Source organism: Mirounga angustirostris, unplaced genomic scaffold (genome assembly GCF_029215605.1).
Source record: "Mirounga angustirostris isolate CCGP_5_RB_7025 unplaced genomic scaffold, mMirAng1.0.hap1 SCAF_16, whole genome shotgun sequence".
Taxonomy (NCBI): Eukaryota; Metazoa; Chordata; class Mammalia; order Carnivora; family Phocidae; genus Mirounga; species Mirounga angustirostris.
Window position 1 is genome coordinate 20,070,009 of NW_026991724.1, and position 27,622 is coordinate 20,097,630.

Below are 27,622 nucleotides of genomic sequence, written 5' to 3' on the forward strand. Positions count from 1 at the left end.
CCTCCAGAAGGTATTATTGGATTCAGCAAACTTGAGTTAGGACCCTGGCACTGGGTTCCTCCAGCTTTTGGTTCTTCATCAACAGGATACGTATGTCATTCTTTGGTTACTTCTCTGCAGTCAACCTCCCCTTTCCCCTTATCATATACCCATAAATGAGCTGTGAGCTCATGAGGACAGGGGCTGTGTAAGTAAGTAAATGGGGCATTCTAGTTGGCTTATGTTCTGAGTCATGGAACTTGGTTAAAAAAGAAAAGTTAGTTTTTAAAATTTTACTTATGTATTTATTAAGATGAAAGCCATGAAAGGCCTTCTGAAGACAGAAGGTTAAAATGTGTGAAAGACAGACATGGTATGATATATGGCAGTGTGGCTGCCTTTTAAAAAATGTCACCAGCTTTCTGATCCCAAAATGGTAACAGCTGTAGGACCATGCGCTGCCCAATCCCTCCCCACCCTTGCACTTTCTGGCATTCCTGCCATTATGATGGGATTTAGAAGGGTCCTTTTCAAAGGAGGGAGATCAGGGAGAGCTTTGACAGAGGTATAAAAATAGTGTTGGAGTTGAGTGAACAGAAACCATAACCGAGCTGCTGTTGAAACATAAGACAGAGAAGGGAATGGAGCCGGCAGGGGCTCAGGTGCTGGAGGGATGCGGCTGGCACCTCTGTACCTGGGGCCACATAGAAAGTCATTAGTGCAGACCTGCTTCAGCTTGATTTTAGCTGTTGTGGGTTTAAAAGTAAATAGAGATTAACTGGAGTCTTTGGATGCTTAGGCGGCAGAAGTAGATTTTTCAGTTGGAAAATCTGCCTCAATTCCAGATGTTCAGGAGGAGAGGACATAGAAGTGTCCAAATCTGAAGGGGCCAAAGGCAGGAACTGAAGCTGAGGTAGGGAGCTAAGACATGGGGGCCAGGTTGCAGGTGAGTGGTTAGGCCTGAAGATAGGGTGCAGGGAGAGGGTGTCATCTGAAACTCATTATTGCAGTTTGCTTTTCCAGCCATATCTTTCTTTGGTCGTACACACCAGCCAATACCAAATGGCCCCAATTATTGTATTTTTCTGTCTTGCCTTACATTACCACCACCGCCAACACACACACACACACACACACACACACACACACACACACACCTTCCCTTCTATACCTGGGTCACAGTGAGGTGACCATTAAGCTTGACCAGGATGGAACAGGAAGTTCTCCCAAGTCACATTCTACTACAGTCATTAGTCAGGTTCCCAGGAAAAGCAATCAGTAGTCAACAGAGCAATCCGAGAAAGGCTGCAGGAGGTCCAGAGTAGCTAAGAGTACACAAGAAGTCCTGCCTGGGTCTTGACTCAGATTGACTGCTCTTGTCTTATGCCCTCTCCACACTGAATTTAAGAACATGGGGTCACAGGATATTACACAACTCCCAAACCAGCAGAACATAGGTTCTTCATGTACAAGACATTGGAAACATCTTGAAAAGCACCTTCCTATTCTAAAAGAAACCCTTGGCACCTAAAGAGCCTTGATATAATTGGAAACTCACCTACTCTACTTGACTTTATTTAGAATTCAATTCTATTGTATTTCAGGGTGATATATATTATACTAAAACATTTGGTTATATATGAAGAACTCCTAAGTCAAAACTCAGTATAGCATGAGGCATCTAATATGCTCCTGTGTATTCCTTGGATTACTCTTCTATCTCTTTTCTCTGAGGTCACTGAGGAAGGGACTAAGAGAGGACAATGTAAACCTTCCCACAAGATAGTTGAGCTTTGTAAGTTTATGAAAATAAGTAGGTTTTATTTTGAAAAGATGTCATTCATTCTAATGCCTGGTGTAGATGCACAAAGCAAAAGATTTTGCCAAGTAGAGACTTGTCCTGAATGCCTGGTAGATTCTCTCACCCTAGAAACATCAAATCCTTCTTCTAGTCTAAATGACCTGCTTCTCCTCTCATGGGTGGGGAGATGGAGCTCGTGATCAAGCATCAGTCAAGGCCCAGAGCTGGTGGTAACAGAATGGGAGGGAGGGTTGTAAAATGCATGATGCTGGTCATGAGAACAAGGAATGTTCCTGTGAGAAATGAGAAACTCTGGGGGCAGAGAGCAAACAAACCTAAAATCATATGGTGAAATCAGGATAAGCTCCAGAGGAAAAAAAAATATAAGAAGAATGCCTAGTCTGGTGTTGGGTATAAATAGAAGCAAAGAGATGTGGGGTTTAAGGATGCCAGTCTTCTCAATATCAGCTGTCCTTGACGTTAGCCCTCATCAGTTATTTATTGAATACATGCTTTGAACCAGGTCCACTGCTGGATGATGAGGTTATAGGACTGAACAAAGATGTCTCACTCCCTGAATGGCATTTACATCCCAACTGTGGTGCATAGGGAGGCAGAATGAAGTTGGGATTTAGTTAGGCTCAAGCCTTGGTTTTACAACTGTAGGTCACCAAGGTGTATTTGGAACTCCAAGGCATCCAGATAACCCATCACTGCTTCCATTTCAAAACTGATAAAATTTATTGGACAAGCACTTAATGGAGTCATTTTTAGTAGCTACTGTCAATTTACTAGTAATAGCCAAGTATCTCTTCTTCCTTATAGTAATTGGGTTCCCGCCCTTTGACACTCAAGGGGAGATGACATCTACAGAGGATGGGTGGTAGAACCATATAAAGCAAAGCTTTTCAGTCTGTAAATAGCAGATCAATGAAAATGAATTGTCCTTGGGAAATTTCTTAAAAGAAAAAACATGAAGATGCCCATCTTTACTTGGCTGCTTGTTTTTTCCTGTATTAATTATTCCATTCTTTGGGATGAAAATATTAAGGGATTTGTAAGCACTGAGATGCCTATGGGTTTGAAGTTACTTATTGACCTAAGGTTGTTTCTTTTAGTCAATTTTTTTTCTTTGCTGTCTTTCCATGGAGAAGAACATGCCACCAGCTAATAATGTCCAGCACAGTAGCATTAGAGTAAGGTGCCATAAGGCCTTTTGTTGGCTGCTGGCACTGTTCTTTCTCCATAGTTTCCTGTCCCTTTGGCATTTTGTTACCTTAATGACATGACAACAAGAACTGGAAAAGTGACTCCTGCTTTTGATCTAGGCAGACCTTTTCGGATTCAAGGGTATCAGTAGGAGTATGGAGTCAGCATTATAAGGTGCCCCATCTGACTTGGTATTGAACTTTCAACTGTATTATTTTATGTACACCATAGACCTTCATCCGTATGTGTCTTTATCATAAATGTCTGTCTTGAATTTCCAAATTGAAAGAATTAACTATTCAACTTAAATTAGACCATGCCCTATATATTTAAAAAATTTTTTCTATCACTTAAACTAGTAGCCATTGTTTTGGCAACCAACTATGTGTTTAGTAGACACTAAAATATGTGATATCGAAACTTCATAGCAACCCTACAGAGGCAAGTGATACGATAGCCACTTTCTGATGAGAAGAAGAAGGCTCATAGTTTTCTCAATAAATATCAAATCTGTAGTGAACAAATCCAAACCAGGCAAACCTGGAAAGTCTTTTAATCCAAGCCAACACAGGCAACTCTTGTCTTTATGTTTCAAGTTTCTGCATTCAGATGACCCAGAGCCTGCAAAGGGGTCTCATCAATTTCTTCTTGTGCCCTGGGTTTCTAGTCTGCTCTAAGTCAACACTGTGATCATGTTGATCTGTATTGGAAGCTAAGAGCTTGAGCAAGCTGGAGTCGCCATCACCGTGAATGATGGGACCAACCACCGAACTTGCCATTAATTAACTGAGCTGTTCACATTTCTCTGTGGCATAGCTTGACATTTAGGCTGAGGGTTTGTAATTCCAGTAAACAGCTCAGGATGTGATGCGTATGTGTGTCTTTGACTGTCACACAATTAAAAGCTAAACCAAGGAGGCTAAGGCTTTCATTAAAAGCCATTCGCTTTTATTTATTTAGTGTTTCAGGGACCTGGAGAGAGTACAAATCAGGAATAGGCTTCCAGGGGACAGCTTTTTACACACTAGCTGGTGATACCATTCTAACTATTAAGCGACAGACAGCCTGATAGGTTAAAAAAAATGAACCAAAGAATGTGGTCATTTGAAGAAATCAGACTTGTGGTTATTTTTCCCTTGCTATAGAAGTACCCAAGAGATCTACCAGCCCCTTCTTTGATTAATAATGCTTGCGGTGGTTGCACACTGCTCAACTTGGCATTGCATTTATCAAAATTTTCCAGGGCAGACAGGTATTGCCATGCTAGAAGAATGATTGTAATGGGCCTTTGTGCCTTGCAGGGAATATCTGGGTTCCTTGAATGCAAGAGGTGGGCATGCCAGGATGGACTCATAGTCTGGGCTCTTGTTCTTTCTTCCCCAAACAATTACAGTCCCATAAGAAGCTTTTAAGATGAAGACTTCACCTCTTATCTTCCACATGAGGTGACCCACATGGTAGATGTTCTTTAGGGGTCCCAGTCTCCTGACCTTTGCCACATGGCTTCTGCTAAAGGCCAGAAGAGAGAAAAGGTCTTCAGGAAGAGCCATCTCAAAACCATTTGTTTTCAAATGCTGGCCCAAATTGTCTCCTGTTGACTCATCTGGAGAGTGAGTTAAAAAAAAACCCCAAAAACAAAAAACAAAAAATAAAAACACATTCCTGAATGCTATCTCTAGTGTCCCTGATTCAATGCATAAAGGAGAAAAAAAAATCCACAAGTGATTCTGATGTTTAATCATTTTTGTGAAACTCCGATTTCTAAATGTCATGCTGACCTTGTCTCTTGACACCCAACCTTTGTCCCGATGGACCCTGAGCTAAAGGGTCATTCTCTGGAAACCCGAATGTGATATAGGTCTTTACGGTACTTCTATTACAAACCTGAAATATATCATCCTTGTCCTCACACAATTGCCATCGCTGACTTGGATGGCAGCCAGCTCTTCTAACTTTAATTGAAGGTTGTGCTAAAAGCTCAAAGAATGAATTTAACTTCTGCACTTGCAGTAAAATTTTGGCAGATAATATTGACCTTCATATTACCCACATTGCCCTTGCATAAATGGCCCAGAAAAGAAGTTTCACTCAGAAATCAAGTTTCTTTTTGACTCGGTTATAGAATTGGGAAGATGTCTAACGTCGCAAGAAATAGACTGTTTCCTTCTTTATCTTGGATGCCAGGGAGCTCAGAGCCTTACTTTATGCTTAATCACAGAAACACTGGAACACTAACAACTGTTTTTTTTTTTTGTTTTTTCTTTTTTACTCAATGATTTTCCTTTTCAATTCCTACTTCATCAATATCATCTGAATAAACCATCTGAAAACTTCTGGGGGAACAAATTTCGAAAATCTGAAGGTTGGAGAGTGCAGTATAACATCCATGGGAAGAGGAGTGCAGGTCTGAAGCATCCTGCTAGAAGGAAATAGGGACAATTAGGTGCTTGCATCCTTTCTTCCTCTCTTTTGTCTGCTGCAATATGTTCCCTGCCTTAAACTCCTTCTTCTGCCCTTCAAGAAAATGGTTGTGCTATTGGACAAATCCTTCCCCAGCACCCAGACCACATCATAGATCTTCTTAGATTGCGAATATTATTCACCAGCCTGAGATACGTTTCTAATATTTTCCAGGTTCACACACATAAAACTTTAAAATTATATAGGTCTATAGGTTTCTCTTATTACTTTTTATATCTAAATCCATTAATATGAAAAATTTCAAAGCCATTTTAGATTGGAAGTAATTCAGCCAGATAGGATATGAATATGAAGTCTGATTTCAGTTGGTTTAGAATTATTGAGAGGGTCCTGCATGTGGCTGTTCTGATTTCAAGAGCCTGGCTAAGCTTGAAACCATAAAGTTTTGCCTTCCACAGAACCGCCTCTCTCTGTGAATCTAAAGTGCTCACTTAAGTCGGAGTTGGACATGAGGGCCAAAGTTCTGACCTCTTCCCAAATAACCTTGCAACACAAATCCAAAATAAACAAATAAATAAAACAAAAGAAGAAGTGAAAAATAAACTCGGGAAGTAAAATTTACAGTTTTTATAAGGAAAAGCGTAGGAAGTATTTGTCACAGGCCTTAAACATGCCCAAATCTGTAGACCTAGTGATTCTATTTATTGGTTTAATTCCAATAACTTATTGGAGATATTCCAAAAAGAGAGGGAAAAACAAACTATGCACAAACATTGCTTTGTAGTGATATTTATAACATCAAGGTATTGGGAAAATATACATATTCAGTGAATTAGGAGTGGTTACAAGCTTTAACATACGCCTACTGATCGGTGTTTAAAGACAACAGTTGTATTCATTGCCACAGAGGTGCATGAGTGAATCATTTTTCATTTTTTTGATAATCATTAATATTATATTAATATTCTTGGTGCAGGAAAGGACATTTTCACTTAAATAATTTCCACCCAGAAGCAAAAGTGTCCACAGCTCAGAAATTTTAGATTGTTTATTTAATAATACTAAATTTAAGGAAATTATACTGTTGTCTTTCAATGACTTCAATTTGGCATGATCAGGAAAGGGGAAGGAACAGGGCCTGTTTTTATTTTCCAACAGTTTCTTATATCCACTTTGTGATGAAGTCTTCACAAAAACATTTCAAAATATGCTTCTTAGTTGTCACCTGCCTGAGGGTGAAAGCAGGGTCACAGCAACTTTCTAAAATGGCATTTTTTTTTCTATGTGCACTAACCTACCGTGTAGGAAAGTCGGGGTGTTCCAAGCACCCCCTACGTAATTCCTGGGAATGTTTAAATGAGGGATGTCTCTGTCTGTGGGCTCTGCCAGGTGATTTCTTCAGCTCATGTAATATCTTCCAGTGTCCTGGTTTCTGTGAGCTGAGATGTTGCTGCTGTCCTATCCTGCTGGCAAAGCCCCCAGCGGGGTGGTGCTGAGGGTGCTGGTCCTGGTGCTGAGGCACCTTTGCCCATGTCTGCTGAAGTCATGTGTTCGGAATCCACTCAAAGCCTCCTGGGGACTTCAGGAAGCCAGTGCTTTGGACTTAAGTGAAGTATTTTCTTAGAATAATCACATATATAAGAAAGGTGCATGAATCATACATTTAGAGCTCAAAGAAGTTTTGCAAAATGAAAACACCTGTGTAACCACCACTTGCATCACGAAATAGAACCTTCTAGTGCCTTTTTCTGTATGCCTTCCCAGTCACTCCCGTCACAAAGCCGACTGGTACTATTCTCATGTTGAAACCCATCAACTAGTTTGGCTTATTTTTGAACTTTGTAAAAATGAAATCACAGAACACATTAATCATTCTAATGTTGATGGACATTTAGATATTTTCAGTTTGGACTCATTATGAATCACATTGGTATAAACATTCTTTCACTTGTCCCAGCCTTTAGGTTTTACTTGCAGCAAATGCTTTCCGTAAAGCCACTCACTTTAGTAAAATGGTTTCCAATCTCCCGCTAGCACCTCCATCCAACACAAACCCACAGGTCATCATGCCAATGGCAATCATCAGAGCTTTCTAGAGCAAAGAGTACTAAATGGAGGGAGAACATCTCACTCAGCACGTACTTGAAAAGAGTCTTGGAAAAGCACCTTCTCCCTCGGGTGGGGACATGTGCAATGGATTAAAGAGTTTTTGGGTGGAGGGCACCCAGAGTGAGAGGCACTAAGCTTCCCCCAAATCTCCATTCCTTTCTGCTCCCACAGTGTCCCATGGGTGACTTCATTTTTCTCTCCTCTGGGTAGCTTTTTCTCCAGGCTCAGGGAGGTACTTTCCCACTAGAACTGGGATAAATTGAGCATAGATTCAAACTAGGGCTCTTGATCGGTATTGAAAATGGGTTCTGCTGAGGAAAAGGCTAAGAAGAGTAAGTTGATCATTTATAGTTGTGGACATTTCCTGCCATAATCCTAGGTGAGGTAGATCGGTATAGCAAAGGAATTTCCTGCTTTTGCATAAAGCCATGATTCCAATAATAATGACAGTTGAAAAGTACTGAACATTTGCTATACATCTGTGCTGTGTTGTTGTGCAAGTCCTTCACCAGCACCCAAGCCACATAATAGATGTTAACATGTATGTATCATATAGTCTCCAGTAGCTTTATGAAGTCAATACGATTATGTCCATTTTATGTTCATTTCTGTTTATGTCCATTTTCCAGAGAAGGAGCCTGAGGCTTTACAACTCTAAGTAATCTTCCCACCAAGGTCATTCAACTAGGAGGTGTAGAGCCAATAGTTGAACTTGGGTTTGTGTGACTTCAGAAGCAATGGACTTAACCTCCTTGCCACTTTGCTTTCTACTCAGGGATGCCTGTGTATTTGTTTTTTTTTCGATATGAAACGTAATGATGCCCAACACCAGGCTCCATTATAATTGGATTATAAGACACAGGACTGTCTTATATGAGAAGAGTATAGTGAATGATGTTCGCACAAGTCTGTTATGTTTATTTTTCATGGCTCTGAGTGGTTCCTCCTTGTACCTGATCTTTGTGCACAGTGGATGGCAGCATGCTTATTCGTGTTAGGGTCAGAGGAGGCAGAGTCCATATTAATGGGATCAGAGCACCTTCTCCACAAAGTCACGCCAACAGGCCTGGCCCGTGCTGACCCCACAGCATATAAAGTCAGGCTGCTAACAGGAAACCGGGTGATTTCTGACTTGCTTTCAAGTCCACTGTCATCCGGTGTCGGAAGGATCCTCATTACCATCTCAGAAACAGAGCTTCCAGGATGCAACTCTTTCTCCCTCCTGCTGATACAGGAGGTAAAATGCAAGTCTTTCTTCCCTGGGATTGATGACTGCAATTTGTCTTTCTGGGGCTTCCACCACGGCTTGGGCAGGCTTCAGCCAGGCCGGAGAAGCCCTCCCGATTGCTTCTGGACTGGCCACGCTTCAGCACCTTCCCGTTAAATACTGTATTGATTTCAGGGCCTGTTTCCTTCCGTGCAACCCAAGACCCCAGGTTGGCTGGGCTAGGAAAATGGGGAGGAAGGTGTAATGAGGAGAGCCACTCAGCAGGTCTGCACATACAACCTTAAGCTATCTGATGCTACTGATTTATTTTATTTATTTAACAAATGTAATAAGACATGATGCCTCCAGTAAAATAGAGGGTTCAGTGGGAGGAGAGATGTAGGGATGAGTCAGTGGATACAAAGAGTAAATTGATGGGAAACAGAAAAAGAGGTTGCATTAAGAAGGAACAACAAGGAATGGTTGTTCTAGCAGTTTCACTCAGATGTACTTGTCAATTGGAACTCCATTTGTCTTTGCAGAATCCCTCGGCCTCCCTCCTCTTCGGAGCCTCCGTGGTCCCTTATGCAGACTACTGAAACCCAAAAACTCACTTGTCAAGTGAATGGAACTCCATTTGTCTTTGCAGAATCCCTCGGCCTCCCTCCTCTTCGGAGCCTCCGTGGTCCCTTATGCAGACTACTGAAACCATCTCCATGCAGCCTTCCTCACGTCCTCCTCCTAACTAATGCTCCATGCAATTGCTAGGCATCCATTTTTTTTAATTGCAGTAAAATACATATACTATAAAATTTACCATTTTCACCGTTTTGAGGCATACAATTTAATGGCATTAGATGCATCCACAGTATTATGCAAGCACTATCACCACTGTCTAATTCTAGAACTTAGAACTCCAGTTCATCACTCCAAAAGGAAACCTTGCACCCACCAGCAGTCACTCCCCATTTCTTCTCTCCTCCAGCCCCTGGCAACTTCTAACCTGCCTTCTGACTCCATGGATTTGTCTATCATGGACACTTCCCATAAGTGGAGTTGTACAATACATGGCCTTTTGTGTCTGACTTTTTTCCACTTTGCATAACGTGTTCAAGGTTCATCCATTTTGTAATGTGTAGACGGCATTAGAACCCTCTTCCATAGAGGTGGGAATGTAAAATGGTAGCCACTGCGGCAGTTCCTTAAGAAGCTAAGTATTTAATTAACCCAGCAATGTCACTCTTAGGTACATACCCAAAAGAACTGAAAATTGGTATTCAAACAAAAGCTTGTCTATGAACATTCACAGTAGCGCTATTCACAATAGCCACCAGGTAGGAACAACCAAAATATCTATCAACTACTGAATGGATAAAAATTGTGTTATAACCACACAATAGGCCTCCTTCTTAGAACAAATCATGTCATTTTCTTGCTTAAACCTTTCAAGGGCTTTCCATTTCATTTCATGTTACATTGGAAGGCACCATCCATGGCTACAAGGCGCCAGGTCACCTAGTCCATTCTGCCTTTCCAACTCAGTCTTATATTATTCCTCTCCTTTCTCACCACCTTGCTATGAAATTTCATGGAAGTGCTGAGTCCTTTCTTGGCTCAGCCTTTTGTGGATACTATGTCCTGACTTTTCTGGTTCCTCAGACTCATGGACACTATCACCTCTGTTATTTTCCTATTTCCATGACCCATGGGGCAGAGGAGGGGACTGGGCCTTATCAACTGAGTCTGAGTGCAGACTTTCACATCCTGTTCCCGGACAATGAACAGTTATTGTGTTGTTGTTGTTCATTAAACCTCTTACTATGACTTTGACCTAAGTGTGTTTTACCCTTCACATCAGCTATTCCAGGGGTTCCAGAAAACTGGACTCTCTCATCCAGCAACACTGTGCAATAACTCCACTGTGGAGGAGAGGGGGGGCGTTCTGAAATACTGTCTGTGAGGAGTAGCTACTAAACATGTAACTATGCATTTGTCTATTTCAATGGCATGTATGTATGTGTGTTTGCATGTATTCATTAGCAACTACTAACTGACTGCCTGCTGCAGCTCAGACCACCTGAAATGAAATTGAGAACTTTGAGAACTTGTTAACAACGTAGGTTCCTGACACTAACCAGATGGCCATCTAAGACTCTATGGCTCATGAGGTTATGAGGCCCATGTTCCAATTTCTCTACCAGTCCCCTGGTGCTTCTCGTGCACTGCAGAGTTGGAGCATTAATGGCCTCCTGTGCACACTATCCTAGGTGGGACTGAAGAGCCCCTCACCTCCAGCATCACTTCCAGGGAATCTATTGTCCTCACCTAGGTGGGTTTTGGGGCTCCTTCTGTGTTTTCTCTCAGCCCCTACAGATAGCTCAGCTGCACCCCCTTCACTGTCAGCTGAGATACGTTCGCCTAACACATTGTCTTCACTGCACCATGAGCTCCCTGAGGGAGTTTCCTGCACGTCACTCCACACCCTCACCCTCCGTACCTTTCTCTCTGTGGCTCGGCACCTCGACAGAGCTTAGTATTGAAGTACACACCTTAGGAGATATTTGAAGACTCATGAATCAGCCAACCAGTCAATCAATACGTGATCAATAACCAAATAAAGAAGTTTGAGTATAGTGGAAGAAATGAATGTCATACATAATGTGGAGAGAGAACGATGACTTAGCAGGGGGGATTAAGAAACGGGGCAAAGACAGTACTTGGCGTGGGGCTGAGAAAAGAAGCAGAGAGAGTCAAGATGGCAAACTTGGCCACTGGGTTTGGACACATTGTCTTATCCCTTGAATAAAGCGGGTTTCCCTGGTCTGGAATAGAGCCAGTGACTGGGGCTGCTCTTAAACTCTGCTCTAAACAGTCTATTACATTGGTTAAGAGCAAAGCTCAGGACAAAGACACCCTGACTCTGAATCCTGGCTGTATCACTAGCTGTATGTTCTGGATGAGATTTTAGCATCGGAGTCCACTTGCCCATCTGTGAGATGGGAGTAGTGACAATAACTGTCTCCTGGGACTGAGTGAACTTGAAGTGAGATGAAGCTCAGCATAGTGCCTGGTGCCTCTATTGCTATGACGATCATGTCTATTCAGAGCCCTATGAGGAATGCGAAACCCCTGGATTCCACCTCTGTGCTACCTGCCACATTTTACTTTTTTCAACTTTTACTTTAATATCAAGAGGATCTCTCTCACTTTCTTTTTTTAACTTGCTGCCACAAGGGATTTGCAGATCGTCATCCATTTGTATTTATGCCTTAGGCTTACTGCTTTAATTTGGTCTTTACCTCATTTTCAAGTTTGTGTAATTATGTTCTCAGCTCCAGGTGGTGGGTTTTTTTTTTCTTTCTCTTTTTTCCCAAAGCCCCTTGTGAACAGTGCATGAGGTGAGGCAATGAACCTCTTGCTGCTGTTCCTGGAGCGATCGCAAAAGGACATCAGAGTATCTCCTGCTCTGTCTTCCTGAGACTTGTGTCCAGCAAGGAAAGTTCCTTTCACCATTAATGTTTAAACCTGGTGATTCTGCATCTGAAGGAGTTCAACTGGAATGCTTACCAGATGGTGGCTTTGTGTGTTCTGTTCTTGTTTGTATGCAGTGGAAACGAACACTGCAGGAGGAATCAAGATGGAGCAGACGCTGGCCAGCCCCACAGCCCATTGGAAAGGCAAGAAGACTCATCCAGAGGTCACACCATGACTTGGTAGCCAAACCAGGTTTCACATCTCTGGGTTCAGAATCATTGCTGTGAGAAGCCTGGTGGTATCTGATGTGGTTTGCTTGGGGTTCTGGGGAAGAGCAAAAAGAGGTTGAAAGACGTGCGTTTGAATTACAGCTCTGCCACTTTTAGACTATTATAGGCAAACCATTAAACTTTCTGAACCTTAGTATTTTTATCTATAGAAAGTAATATTTCCTACTGGATAAGGTTGTGGTGAAAATTAAATAACTTACTGTGTATGAGATTTAAATAAAATTATACGTGTAATACACTTATAGTATTGGCATGTACTTAACATTTATTAGGTGCTAATATTAATAATAAATATTAGGGTTAATATTAATCATATTAGTATTAACATTATTATTATTATTAGCACCCATAGAGGCCCCTTGAGTCTACTGTGCATTACAAATTGTGCTCTGCCTGGGTTTGAACTCTAGCTCTGCGATTCACTAACTAAAGGATCTTAAGCAAATTGCATGACCTTCCTTTCAGATTCCTCTTCTTTCAAATGGAAACAAGAATTTTTGCTTTGTTCTTGGAATTATAGCAAGGTTCAAAGAAAATGGGTTATTGAAAATGAGTTATTGAAAGCTCTGCAGCCCTGCACCTCAGTTATCTTTTAAGAACAAATGCTAGTTAGGTAAATACTGATAGGCAACCCTCAGCCAGAGCCATCCAGAGTTAACCTTCTCTGATACCGATATTGGATGAGGTTGTTTTGTTGTGGTGTCAAACGAGCAAAAAGAGCAAAAGCTGACTCTATTGTGCATGTTAAGCCAATAAAATATTATCAGCAGGTACATTTCCATTGTCAGAAACCAAGGAGAGGGAGAAAAATATTAAGATCACCTCCCTCCATACACACACACACACACACACAAAATAGTTATCCCCCAGAGAGTTGAAAAAGGTGAGACTTGTTATTAACACTGGTGTTATTGCTTCTGCTGGCAGAGGGCTGGTCTGGCACTCTGTCTCCTCCAGAGCACACTATGGGCTGGAGTTCATCCCCACTTGTGGCCCTCCATTATTGATAATGGTGAGAACCAACTGCGATAGGTGAACCGCCATTTGATTATTCCATTCTGTAAAAAGTGTCTCCCACAATCATATCAGGTGCCATGTTCTCCCACAGGGGCCCCTTCCAGTCTGTTTTTAATGAAATACCTGGGCAGAGAAATTACTTCTCTGAACACTCCTTTTCCTTTCTCTAGCGTGGTGAAATAAATGGTTTAAGGTCTGGAGGTGTAATTTACTGACTTCATTTAAATTGGACTGGAGGTGATGCTATTTACACAGCTGGTTTTGTACCGTGCCCACTCGCCTACTCCTTGCCACATCACAGAATGTGAACTCCAAGTCACCAAGTCCCATGTTCTTTATTAGGAACGGTATGTCTCCTCTAACCTTGTTGGTTTAAACATGTGTGAATAGAGTGAAAGCAGAAATGGTTAGATTGTATTGGAAAAAATCAATGAACCTGGACTCAGAACAGTGGAGTCCAAATACTTGAATACAATTACGGGGCTCAGGACTAATCACTTAAGCCCTCTGAATTCATTCATTCTCCTTCATTCATTTATTCAAGCAATGTTTATTGAACCAGACCCTCTTACAGACACAGGGGGGATGGTAGTGAATAAGAATAGCATAGTCTCTGGGCTCTCTGGATCCTCTATTAAAGTGGGGTAAGACCAACAACACACAAGTCAATAATATATAACCAAGACTGTAAAACATGCTTCCAAAGAGATAAACCAGACAGTAAGTGAGAATGACACTGAACATGACTTTAGATGAAGTGGCCAAAGTAGTGCTCTTAGAAGAGGAGGCATTTGGGCTGAGACCTGGAGAATGCTAGTGAGTCAACCACATGAAGAGCTGCTAGAACAGGCATCCTGGCAGAAAGGAGAGCAGATGCAAAGACCTGAGAGTGATGAAGCCATTGAAATATAGCCAAGGAACAGAAAGAAGCCAGGATGCTGAGTTCTGGGGAGAAGAGATAAGATAATTCTGTCTGCAGAATTTTTTTATGGGGGCAACATATATCTCTAATGGATCAGAAGTCTTCCTAGACACCCAAATTATTTTCATAGCTGAAGTCAAGTGGATTGGTCTGAATATATTTTCCCACATCAGGTAGGGTCCTACAAGGTATCCACATTGGTTATTTGTCACTGGTTTGTCATGAAGCACATGAATGCTCAGAGGGAAGGTGACAAAGCTGCTTTTAAACTCCTGGTAGGTGGTGGGTCTCATGGGGATACAAATGAGAACATGGTGCGAGACATACCGTCCTCAAAGAAAGTGGGCTATCCTACAAAGCCAACCAATCTGGATTTATGATGAGGAAATCACATCCCCTTTTATCCTCAGTGTCCTCAAATGTACAGTGGCACTAAGAAAAATGTTTTCAACATTTCCTGAAACAACCACTGAGATAATAGATCTGAGAGGGCTTTGCACACTTTACATCAGTGGTCCTCAGACTTAGATGTGCATTTGAATCAACTGGAGAGCTTGTTAAAACAGATTGCTGGGCCCCACCCCCCGTGTTTCTGATCAGGTGGGTTGAAGTGGAGCCTAAGAATTTGTATTTTTAACAAGTTCTCACATGATGCTGATGCTGCCATTCCTGAGACCACACTTTGAGAATCATGGCTTTAAAGTGTAGATAATTATAAAGAACACATGTTAAATCAAAGGAGACTACAGGGTTGTGAGAGAGCAGATGGCTTTCTAATTTTCTATCTCTCTCCTCATAGTCTCAAGCTTTTGATTGTTAGACACTTTTTTTTTTTTCAAATGAAGTTGTCTAGGCAAGCTCTGACCCCATGACCACAGTTCCCAAGCAACCTCAGTTTTATAGGCTAACAGGGCAGAGGAGCATTTAATGGAACACCACCAGCCATCCTCTGCCTGCAGCTTTCCATGTCCTAGCTTCATGAAGTCACACAAAAGCCTTCTGGAGATACCTCTACTTGATCTCTCTTGTCCAGGAGCCAGTAGAGCAAAGAGCATGACCCTGCATGTCCTAAAACTGGATTGGCATCTTGGCTCTGACATGGACAGGCTGTGTCCTTGGAGAGCTTCTGCCCTTCTGAACCTCAGTTTTACCCCTGCAAAATGGGATCAGTGGTAGCTGTAGACCTCATTATGTTGTTATGGGGAGTAGGGGCCTGGGTGCTGTTCTGACATGTAGAATGTTCAAATATTCTTATTCTCTTCTCTCTTTCTCTGTTCTCTCTCTCTATCCCTGTCTTTCTCCTCTCTCTCCCTCCTTCCCTTTCTGTTTCTTGCTCTTAATAAAGATATGAGATGAAACTATGAACTCTGTCCCCAGAAAAAAAATGGAAATACACCAACATGATATAGGATGGAGGGTGTTTTCCTATCCCCTCACATTCACCCATGAATTACAGACTGGAGACTGCTGTGTCTCCCAGTCACCTGTCCTTCTTCCCTTGCACCCTTTCCCTCTGCCTTTCTAGCTGCCTCCAGCACTGGTCTGGACGCAGTTCTTTCAGCATGTGATGTTCTACTCCATCCTCTCCCCCAACCCACCACGATGTCTTTCCCCTGAAGTTTCTTTGCCTAAAACACATTCACATGCTCTCCCTCCACTAAGTTAATCCCAGATGTCCTTAAGATTTTACTCTGGTATGGTATGTCAAATCACAGTCATGTGTGAAAGGTGTTGGGGGAACCCATGGAAAACTGGAGAAATGGCATTCCCAGAGGAAGAGACATTTGATAAGGGCTTTGATGAATAGGATTTTGCAAGGTGGACCTACAGTAGAGGAGACTCTTTCATTCAGACCAAGAATCACATGTAAAGGGAAGATGTTGAGCAAGTGTCTACATGCCCAGGGGATACAAAGGCATTCAGTAGTGGCAGGAAATTCGGGTGCCTGGGACAGGGAGGTGGGAGATGAAGCTAGATATGTATAATAAAGTGAGTGTGTCAAGTACCCTAAATCACCCTATCTTGGCTAAAACCCAATAGGTCAGGTATTAAAAACTCAAGTGCTTTCAGGGGCTGGGTGAAGAAGGTCAGTAAACAAAATAGGACTAAAATAAAATAGAAGGAAGCAGTAAGAATTAATTGGGTTAGTAAATGCAGTTTAAAAATACTCAGCTTGAAAATTAATTATGACAAACAATGTTTTAAATCTAAATTTGGCCCATAGGGAGTGGAATGTCTTAGGTCAGGTCCCTAGAAGTGGATTCTGAGATGAAGATTCATATGCAAGTGGCTTATTAAGAAGGTATTCCCAGGAGAAGCCAGTCTGGGAAAGGGGGATGACGTAGGGCAGGCCAGGGGTGGAAAAGCAGGCGTGTGTTTGCAAGGAAGACCTGTGGAAGGGAGCCTCAGGCTGCTTCTGCAGATGAGTTTTGCAGTGGAAGTGATGCCTCAGAGTAGTCCTGACCTGAGGCAAGGGGGCTTGCTTTCACATTTTCACACTTCATGCCCATGAGGGTTTGGAACCCTCCCACAGGATGGAAACCTCTAGGTACTCCCTGTGCGATAGGTGAAGAGTCTCCGTCCCTACTGTAGGGGCAAAAGCACATGGAAGCCAAGAGAAGGTCAAGTAAAAACTGCAAAAAAGATATGAGCAAACCTGAGAGGAATCCCATCAACATCCCCTAGAGGCACCCTGCTTGTAACCTCTGTCAGATAATGGGAACTACTCAAGATTTCAAAACCAGCTATGTCAAGCTCAACTCCATGTGAGAGCTTTGCTTGTGGACAGCATAGAGAATGGCTGGGAATGGACAAGAATGAGGGCAGAGTGACCCCAAGGAAGCGATGACTAGGGGCCAGAGAGTGTAGGCAGAAGAGGGCACCCTGAGCCAGAATCAACAGCACTTTGTCAGTAAAGCTGAGAGAAAGAGGAGGAACATCATACTATGCTCTCTGGTTTTTTTTTTTTTTTTAGTTATTATTATTAAAATATTTGTTTTTGAGAAGTAGAAAGACACAAAAAGTGAATTGATAAAAGATAAACATGCAAAAATGCCAATTTAGTAAGTCCCACCAAAGTTTTCATTAGGGTTGGGGATTAGGTGGAAGACACCTCCTTGATGGATGGAACATTTCTTAACTGCTGACCCCACCCTGGGCCCCTGCCTGGCTTATAGCCCTCAGTTCCAGCTTTCACATTTAACTGTGAAAAAGAAAATGTGGCCCTAACCCTACCAGGCAATGAAGAAATTTTCCTCTAGGTTTTTGGTCTCCCTTACAAGTAGGCAGGAAACACACAGTCCGGGCGGAGTTCCCATTGGTACAAGAGAAGTCACTGTCCTTCGGAAATGAATAGCAGCTGGGTATCTGGAGACCCGGCCCTGGACCCCAGGACTGTATCGAAGCTGTTGTGTCATATTTTTGGTCACGCTGTAACTCTTTAGCAGCATTATATCTCATCAGAGCTTACATAATTCTCTCAGGTGCAGGGCTCTTTTCTTACATTTAAACTAATATTTATGGGGCATAGCTTCAAGGCTAAGCACTCTGAGACCATTTCACAAAACGCTGATTCCCTTTCTTTCTGATAACTTCATTAGCTGGGGCAATTTTGCTCCTTACGAGTTAGATAAATTCAGGTGCGACCCCAATCCATGATTCTAAGACAGTCCAATTGCCTCTTCATGATTTTCATAGATTCCTTGAGAGCTATGTTCTCATTGCCAACTTTGACTCAGAGCATTGGTATTAAGCCTATTCTCTGTTACACACCGTGTCGTTATCTACTTTGATTTTCACAAAATAAAATGTAAATTAAAAGAAAAAAGTACATGTGTGTTTCTGTAGAAGATTTTGATGAGGAGAATATAATACCAACCAAGGCAACAGGTTATAACGGAATAGCAGAAATTCCTATTACTAAGCCACTACAAGAGATTTCCCACTGGCTACAGCAGCCTGGTATTTCCCTTTCCCTAGATTATTAATGTCTCTTTTCCAGCCCCTACTACCCATCTTGCTGTGATAGTCATTTCTGCTACTGGACATATATTTCTAACTCTGCCTTCTGAGCACATGGAAGGACTATGCTCTTCAACTTCCCTTGTGCTGAGTGGGCCATGAGCAAGTTGAGTTTTAATGGCCAAGTATCTTGTGACATTTCAAAACTTGAGCATTCATTCATTCATTCTTTCATTTTCTTAAGTAAGCTCTACACCCAACATGGGGCTTGAACTCACGACCCTGAGATCAGGAGATGCATGTTCTTCTGACTCAACCAGCCAGACTCTCCCAGACTTGAATATTTAAATGTCAGTACAAAATCCTCTTAACTCTTCTTCTGGAGAGTGGCTGTTCTTCAGCCTGACTGTAGCAAAACCCTCCTGTTAACTCACAATGGACACACAACATAAGAAAGAAACAACTTCTTGTTTTACATCACTGAGATTGAGGTTATTAATTACCACAAAACTACCTAGCTGTCCTGATAGACTGCCTCATTCCTGCAGTATCAGACTGCCCCTTCCCTACTTTGGGCACAAACAGAATCATACAGTATTTACTGGCCTGTCTGGTTTATTTTGCTTGACATAAAAATTTATTTATTTTTATATTTTTAAATGATTTATTTATTTTTTAATTTAATTTAATTTAATTATGTTATGTTACTCACCATACAGTACATCATTAGTTTTTGATGTAGTGTTCCATGATTCATTGTTTTCGTACAACACCCAGTGCTCCATGCAATACGTGCCCTCCTTAATATCCAACACTGGGCTAACCCGTCCCCCCACACCCCTCCCCTCTAAAACCCTCAGTGCAGTGACTTTGCTGATTTTACTCATTTAATTCTCATAGTTTATTTGTTGCCTTTTGGTTTTTCTATGTACCCAGTCATGTCATCTGTGAATAAAAAGAATTATAACTCTTACTTTTATAATATTATGTCTTGTATTTCTTTTTCTTACCTCATTTTCACTGACTGGAGCCTCAAATACAATGCTGACTAGATGAGGTAAGAGTGAATATATTTGCTTTATTTCTATGCATAGAGGGTAAAGCATTCAATATTTACTATTAAGTATTCGTTAACTATAGTTTGTCTAATGTCCTTTATCAGATTAAGCTATTTACCTCCATTCTTAATTTTCTGAGAGATTTTTTCGCTTATCATGAACAAGTATTGACTTTAACAGAAGCTTTCTCTGCATTTACTGAAATGTTCATATTTTTTTTTCTCTTTTTCTGTTAAAATGGTGAATTTAATTGACTGAATACATGGTGATTGACCTATCTATTATAACTGCTTCTTTTCCCTTCTTAATTATAGTATATTTCAACATATAGAAAAGTATAAAAAAATAACAATCAGATATTACTATGCCTATTGACCACATTTTAAACTGCTACTATTTTGCCATGTTTACCTTATTATTATTACTATTATTATTTTGCAAAGAGATAAAATATTAAGAGACACAGCTGAAGACCCAGCATTCTCATTTCATTCTCCTTCTATGGTCCTAAAATTGATGAAAAATCTTCCCATGAATGCTCTCACATTTTAATTTCATATATATGTCCCTACAACTATATTTTGGATTGTTTCATATGTTTTAACATGGAAATTAGTGCCATCTGTCTTTAACATTTTGTACCTCTGGAGGTTATTTTCGTGTATTTAGTGTGAGGCAATTATCTAAATGTATTTTATTTTGTATATGGATGACAATCTGGACACCCCCCAACTCAATGCCATTTATTAAACTGTATATCCACTGCTCACTCATTATAAAGCCAAATGTGAAATACAGTGGGCGACTGGGTGACTCAGTTGGTTAAGCATCTGCCTTTGGCTCAGGTCATGATCTTGGGGTCCTGGGATCGAGCCCCAGGGTCGGGTTCTCTGCTCAGCAGGGAGTCTGCTTGTCCCTCTCCCTCTGTTCCTCCCCCCTGCTCATGCTCACTTTTTCTCTCTCTCTCTAATAAATAAATAAATAAATAAATAAATAATTTATTTATTTATTTATTTAAAAAATGTGAAATATAGCAAGTACCCATTCATATGTGGCCATGTTTTGGGACTCTCTAATTACAGCAGTATAATACTATTGCATAGGTAGACTGACCTTTTTGTCCATTGTTGCATCGTACTACTCTAAAATAATGATCCATATTAAATTTTGTTAATTGTTTATCCTCACCTTTTTGCTTTCTCTTACCAAAATTAATATATATTAAGCTTACACAGTTCTCAAGAGGAAACCCTTTGGGATTTCGATAGTATTTGAAGGGAGTAAAGAATATGTTTTAGTATAAGAGTCACATCTGATTAATTTAAGAAAAATTGGTATATTTAAAACATTCAATTCTTCCCATTTATTATATTTATTATTATTATGGTATATTTCACCTTTTATTTAGGTCTTCACGTCCCTCTATAAGGTTTTACAAATTTCTCATAGTATTTTATATTTTTGTTTCTAATATGAATCTTTAAAAATTACATTTTATAATTTGTTTCTGTTAGTTATAAAAAACCAGGTTTTTTTTAATTTGTGTATTTTGATATTGATCTCTTACCTAACAATACTGATAAACACTCTTATTAGTTCTAATAAATTATCTGTAAATATTCATGTCCTAATATTTTCAACAAAGACAGTATCATTTGTGAACACTTTTGATTCTTCCCTTTCAGTGGCTTCCCTCCCTTCCTCCCTTTCTTCCTCCCTTCCTTCCTTCGTTCCTTCCTTTCTTCCTTCCTTCCTTCCTTCGTGGGCTAAGATATGTAGAATGTACTTGATGTAATAATGTGAATTCACATCTTGGCCCTGAGTTTAATAGAAAAGTTTCTAAATTTTCATTTACCTTTTGTCAGGTTAAAGGAATTCCCTTCCATTGCTAATTTCCTAGAAGTGTTATTTTTAAAATCAGGAATAGTGCTAAATTTTATTTAATTTTTTTCTGTATCTTTTGGAAAGATTATATAATTTTTCTCCTTGAATTATGTAATATGGTGAATTACATAAGCTTTTCTAACATTTAGCCATTGTTACATTCTTCAATGTATCCTATTTGGTCATGACAATCTAGAATTTCTTCTGCTAACATACTATGTAGGATTTTTACACCTATGTTATTGAGTAAGATCAATTTATCATTTCCCATTTAATTGTATTACCAGAGACAGAAATGTCTGCATCTTTAATGTTATCACAAATATGAGATAAAAGGTATATTGTACAACTAGATGTCCTGTGGCTAAACTGCTGATGTATTTCTAAAACTTTGATGGCTACAAATGGAGTCAGGTTTGAATTTAAAATCAGTACCGTTATTTTTAATTTTTCCTCTATTGCTCTGGAGAAGTAGGTCTGACAAAAAGATTTCCCCCTCTAAGGGATCCAGGAAAATATGGGTATAGATTCAGAGAGGAGTCAGGGAACAGTTAAGCACTTTCTTCCACCACGGGGGTCTATCTGGCTCATGCAACAGGACAGCAGGCCAGAGGCTGAGTGGAAAGACAGGGAGGAGGTATTCCCCTGTAGAAGCACGGGACCTGAAAAATCCAGAGTACACAATCTAGCTTGGAGTTTTATATCCCTTTATTATATTGTCTGCTTTAAGTCCTGAGGTCACAGGCTTATTTTCAAACAGCCTGGTTTCAGCTGTGCTATAGGGGATTAAGAGAGAGTCAACGTCTACTTCTTAGGCTCAGAGGAATAGGCAGAGCAACAGCATGAAGAAACAGCGAGAATTGGGCAACAGATGATCTGCGAGGACAGGAACAGCTGTCCAGGGAGTGCTGAAGCAAACAGTAAGACCAGAGATTGAAATGTATCAGCTGACCCAGGACTGAGCAGAAAACACTGGAGTGTCCATCAGGCCTCCAACAGAAAATCTAATTCTGTTCTCCTCCATGATGGATTAATTCTCACACAACACATGGTGGCAGAATGGCTGCCAGCACTTGAAGGCTCACATCTTTTCAAGCTCTAATTCAACAGGAAAGAGGACACCTCACCCCAGAAATCCTGAGATTGAACAGAAGGTGACATGCTGCTTCTTGAACCAATCACTGTGGCCAGGGAGTCCACCTGGGCTGATCCTGGAAACCTGGGTTTACACCTGACACTGGAGATCTGATGGAGATCATGTCAACCTAAGTACACAGACTGTGGCGTTTGACACCATGGGGGAGATAGTGTGGTATCAAAGGAAAGTCATCGACTTTTTCAAGCTGGGAATGCAGTCACTTGGATGTTAAAACAGTTTCATTGCTAAAAACATGCAATCAAGTCAACAAGTTATAAAAGTTTAGAACACGTGTTGCAAAGACATAGGTGGGATCAAGTGGTTAAAAAAATTCATGAAATAACTGAAGGCTGAGAAGAAATCATTAGGTTTAGAAGACAGAGTGACTTGCAATCCTTGAGATAAAGAATTTAAAGATTACAGAGAGAGCACATACCAGATTGAAAAGGTTGTTGAGTGATAACACACTATCACTACCCCACATTTTGTTGAATTCCTGGGGGTAATTCCAGTCTGAAAATAATTCCATTAGTGCCATGGGTTTCCTCCACCAAGGTCAGTGGTGTTTGTAGGTCTATTCGTAGATGCATACTGAAAACAACATTGCACCACTGGGACTCGGAGGAGAAAAATAAGGTCCAGCCAAACCAGCCTGAATAATAGGCTGTAGAAATAAGACCATTCTTCTGAGAATAAAGTTCTAGATGACATGTAAACAAACTGTGCTCTTCACATGTACAAATGCACTGCCTCTGCTCTGAAGTTTAACTTTTCTCTGAGTATTTGATTCAAGGTCTTAACATTCCCATGTACTTCAAAATGGGTTGTTGGGGGAAAGATTAGTGTTAAAGTCATGGGATTTTTTTTTTTTTTTTTTTTTGTGTGTGTGTGTGTGTAAGCAGCTCAATTGCTTGTGTTCCTCAGGAAACTTTATTTACCTTAAAAAAAAATTTTTTTTTCTTATTTCTCTGTCTCTGCCTCTGTCTCTCCCTTCTTGCCTTTCTTCCTATCTTTGTTGATAGTAAATTTTTCCTTTCCTCTGGGTAGGATAAATTTAAGGTTGAGCACGTGGGCTAGAGAAAGCCTGTTTGGATTTGACTTTTAGCTAGCTACATGGTAGCTGTGTGACTTCAAACAGCTGGTTTAATGGCTACTAAAATCTCTGTTTTCTCACGTGTAAAGTGGAGGTCAGACGTTCCTTGCCTCCAATGTTTTGAGGATTAAATGAGATTCATATATGAAATTCTTAGCACACTGCCTCTCATGTAAGAACTGAATTTGTATATGGTATTGTGTATAAGCTCACTCCTACTCTCTATTTTGAAAATTGTACTGACCATCAGCTTTCTGGATAAACACTGCCTTTTACTCTCAGCTTTGACATAGCTAAGTATCTCACTTGATGGCTAAGGGAGGAATTTGTGTGAGGTCAGAGAGAGAGATTTTCTCAAGTGAGATGCCATGGAGTTAACAACAGTTTATGGGGAATAAGATTCTACATGGTACCAGGGATAATGCTATTTTGTGTGGGAAAAAAACACTTGGACAACCTTTGCTTATCTGTCTGTAGTGCCATCTTTCTCTCCTTCAAACTCTTCAAACGTTACTCAACTGGGTTTGGGATCATGAAAATGGATGTGGGAACTACCATGTATTAGAAGCCAACCACGCACTAGAAGACATGCAGGGCATTTTTGTTGTCTTTCCTTTTTTGTTTTCTAATTTTATGACATCTTCATTTCCCCCCAGCTCTATGAGTTGTGTATAATCCTACTGGTTATGTATAATTAGCTTCCTTTTCTAAATAAGAAATTGCCACTTAGAGGGTTTCTCACCCAAGGTTATTGAGTTAGAAAGATATCTTAGAAATTGGAGTCTTGAGATATCTGACTGCCAAGTCTCTGCTTTCTCTACTTTAACTATTGTATTTGGTGCTGTCGCTGTTGTCATTAGTACTATTATTATCATTTTTGTAATATTTTGCCATTGTTATTGGTGGAGGTGGTGATGATTCATACTGGTACAATGTAACAGTACTATTTTTTTCAACATAATGTTGACAGACATTTCTTCGAGAAATTAAATGTTGCCATACCAACTGGCTCAACTGACAAGAATAAAAGACTGTCACATCAATGTAAATAGTATTTAAAAATCCACAAAGAAAACTGGGGTGGGAGAAATAGTTTTTAGTTTATCAAGTTATTATATAAAATACTTACAATAATGTCTCATCTTACAAAAGTATAAAAAGAACAAAGTATATTAGTGTAGCATTTATCCTCTCATTGGCAAAGAAATGGCCCTAACAAACTTTTAATGACATTTTGTTCTTTCATTCAATATTTTTTGAGAAATATGCCTGTGCTATTCCTCTCCTGGTTTCTATCCTTGCCAACATTGTGCTTTGAAACCAAACCAACCCACCCATATCCCACTCAGTCAGCAGCCAGTACAATGGCACATTGGAGCCTCAAGGACATCCAAGTTCATATCCAAGACACATGTATATTATTTATGCCCTGCCCCCAACTCTCCTAGCCCTTACTTAATTCTGTAGCCCAGTAACTCCTGAGTCCTTACTTTGTCTTCTTTCTGTATTACTCACTGGTTTTCCTTGCAACCAGTCTACATTTGAGTTTGAATTCTCTGAGTTGGCCACTGATGTTCCTTTGGACAGGGAAAACACCTTAGACCTTTCTGGTCATGCTTGGTGAAAAAAAAATTAACCCAGTTCTGGACCCTTGAACACTACCCTTAAAATACCACGTGTAGCTGTATAATAGATGCTCAGGTTAAGCTTAGACTTGCCACCCCATGCTGCCCTCACCCCCCAAATTCCTAACAGAGAATCTGATAGCTGTCTCAATTGAGGAACTTTTGTCAACAGCTGAAGAGTGAGTGCAGATATTTCTAATAATGTTTTCATATCAGTTCAACCAAAATCACAGCGGGTGGTTTGTTGTGCTGAAGCACTGAGAACATTAATTGTGGGTGTCTGTGTTCTGCTTCAGACAATTTTTATTCCTTGGAGACTCAAAGAGTACATGGACCTTTCTAAAAACATAATTTTTGTTTCTTTATTCTTTTCTACAATTGTATATAAATTATAGGTGTTTTTCATGGTTGTAAACATCCATTCCTCTCTCACTGTTCTTCAGTAGACAGGGTCTGAAAGAATGCTTACTTTTTATAAGTTAAAGAGGGCTCACATTTTATTTCCATTTCTCACTTACTGTCTGTCGTATTTCTCAGGCTACAAAGTCTGTGTGTGATGGAATGCGGTTTGTCATACTCAACAGGTAGAAGCCAGATAAATCACAAGTACAACAGTCTGATGATTAGAAATGAAGTTGTCCTGTACCTACTTTGAAAAACTCAGTTTATGCTCCTTTTTTATGTAGAGCTATTTCAAGATGAGTTTTTGACATTGGCTCTGGCAGCTGATAATCTTAAAATAGGAGTTCTCAACTGGATGGCCAAAATCTATGGGATGACAGTAAAATGTTGTTTTCCCATTATATCACAGGAACAGATTTTGAGCCATTTTTGTTTGCGGTATCAATGGAAAAGCTGACCCTGAAGGCTAGATAATGTGGTGATCTCTCAAGCTATAAAGTGAAATTATAAATAAATGGTGAAATTTAAAGGTGCTCAGTATCCAAAGACAAAGAAGCTCAAGGCTGTAAAGGGCTTCACAAAGAGGGTGATGAGTGATATCAAATGGTTCAGCAAGTTCCGGGAACATGATGACTGAGAAGAGGACATTAATTTTGGTGAGAAAAGGGTCATTTGTGATCTTTGAAAAAGGAATTTCAAGGTTGTGGTAGGAACAGATAAACAATTGCAAGTGATTGCAGAATGATTGCATACCATCTGTACTCATAGCTTCGCTGAACTCCTGGTAGGATAAGAAATAATTGTATTAGTAGGGCTACCTTGAATTCCAAGGCCAGTGATATATATGGATCTATTCATAAACCTGAACAGAAAACATCTCATAAAGATGGAAGAGGCATCATGGTCAGCCACACCACCATGGCTATGCAATTAAGAATATCGTTTTGAACCTAAAAGCTTGAAAAAACATTAACAGAAATTCTTACAAATTACACATAATTTGTCATTGAGGAGAAGTTCAGCCTTTTCTCAGGGGTATTTTATTCAAGTGCTTAGTATTTCAAGGCACTTTGAATAGATATTATTGAAAACAATGAGCTTGAAAGAAAAGAAGGGATAGAGCAGCCTAAGTATTTATACTGTTCAGGAAATGATGTCCCTGTCTTGTTTTCTCTGTATCTGCCTTTTTCTCTTCCCATTTATCACACGGAGGGAGCTCTGTGTGCCTGTTAGCAGAAACACACAGTTGAGGTTTGAGGGCCCTGGAAATAGCTTTCATGGCTCTGAACACCAAATTCACTACTTCCTAGCCAGCTGACCTTGGGCAAACTTCTAATATCTCTAAGCCTTGGTTTATCGGCACCTGCAAAATGGAATAGCAAGTGTCCTTACTTCATAGAGTGTTGTAAGTTCCTAAATGAGCTAATCTTTATAAAATGCATACCAGGTTGCATGATACATATTCAGCACCCAGTAACAGTCCCTTGAATTGCATCAAAATTCACAGTAAATCCACACTTGCATGACAAATATAAGTGGTCGAGTAGGAACCATGATAACATTATGTGTTTTTGTGGTTATTAGAATTGGGTCTAATTATTTAGGAAGACAAGGCTAGACCTAGAATTTCTGAGTTACACCTATTCTTTTATTCTGATTCATCCAATCATTTTTTGAATATCCATTTTGTGTCTCTGTGACAGACATTAACTCAACTTTTTGGTACAGAGTGTCCCTCAGACTTCCCAAGCCAAGCTCACTGCGAAGTTATAGTGACCCATAAATGACTTCTTCATGTCTCAGTTCCTTCTGTGAAGTAAGGGTAATAATAGCAGATTCTTCCTAAGATTAGTGTGAAGATGAAATGTTTCTTACATATGAGGTGCTTGGCGAAAGTGCCTAGTCATAGTATTTGTTAAATAAAATCTATTTATTATCACTGTTATTCTTGCTATTATTATTTTAAATGACTAAAATAAAATGACAAGAGCTGGTGAATACATATGCATAAAGTATCAAGCAAATAAATAGGC

At 40.2% G+C, this 27,622-nt stretch overlaps 1 long non-coding RNA gene across 1 annotated transcript in view; it reads right to left on the reverse strand.

Moving 5' to 3' along the window:
- Nucleotides 1–6,866: 6,866 nt before the first annotated feature.
- Nucleotides 6,867–27,622, reverse strand: part of LOC135362845 (uncharacterized) — a 332,331-nt gene continuing 311,575 nt past the window's right edge. The window contains exon 5 of the long non-coding RNA XR_010408194.1: nt 6,867–12,524. This is a non-coding gene — a long non-coding RNA (uncharacterized LOC135362845). The remainder of the gene's footprint in view (nt 12,525–27,622) is intronic.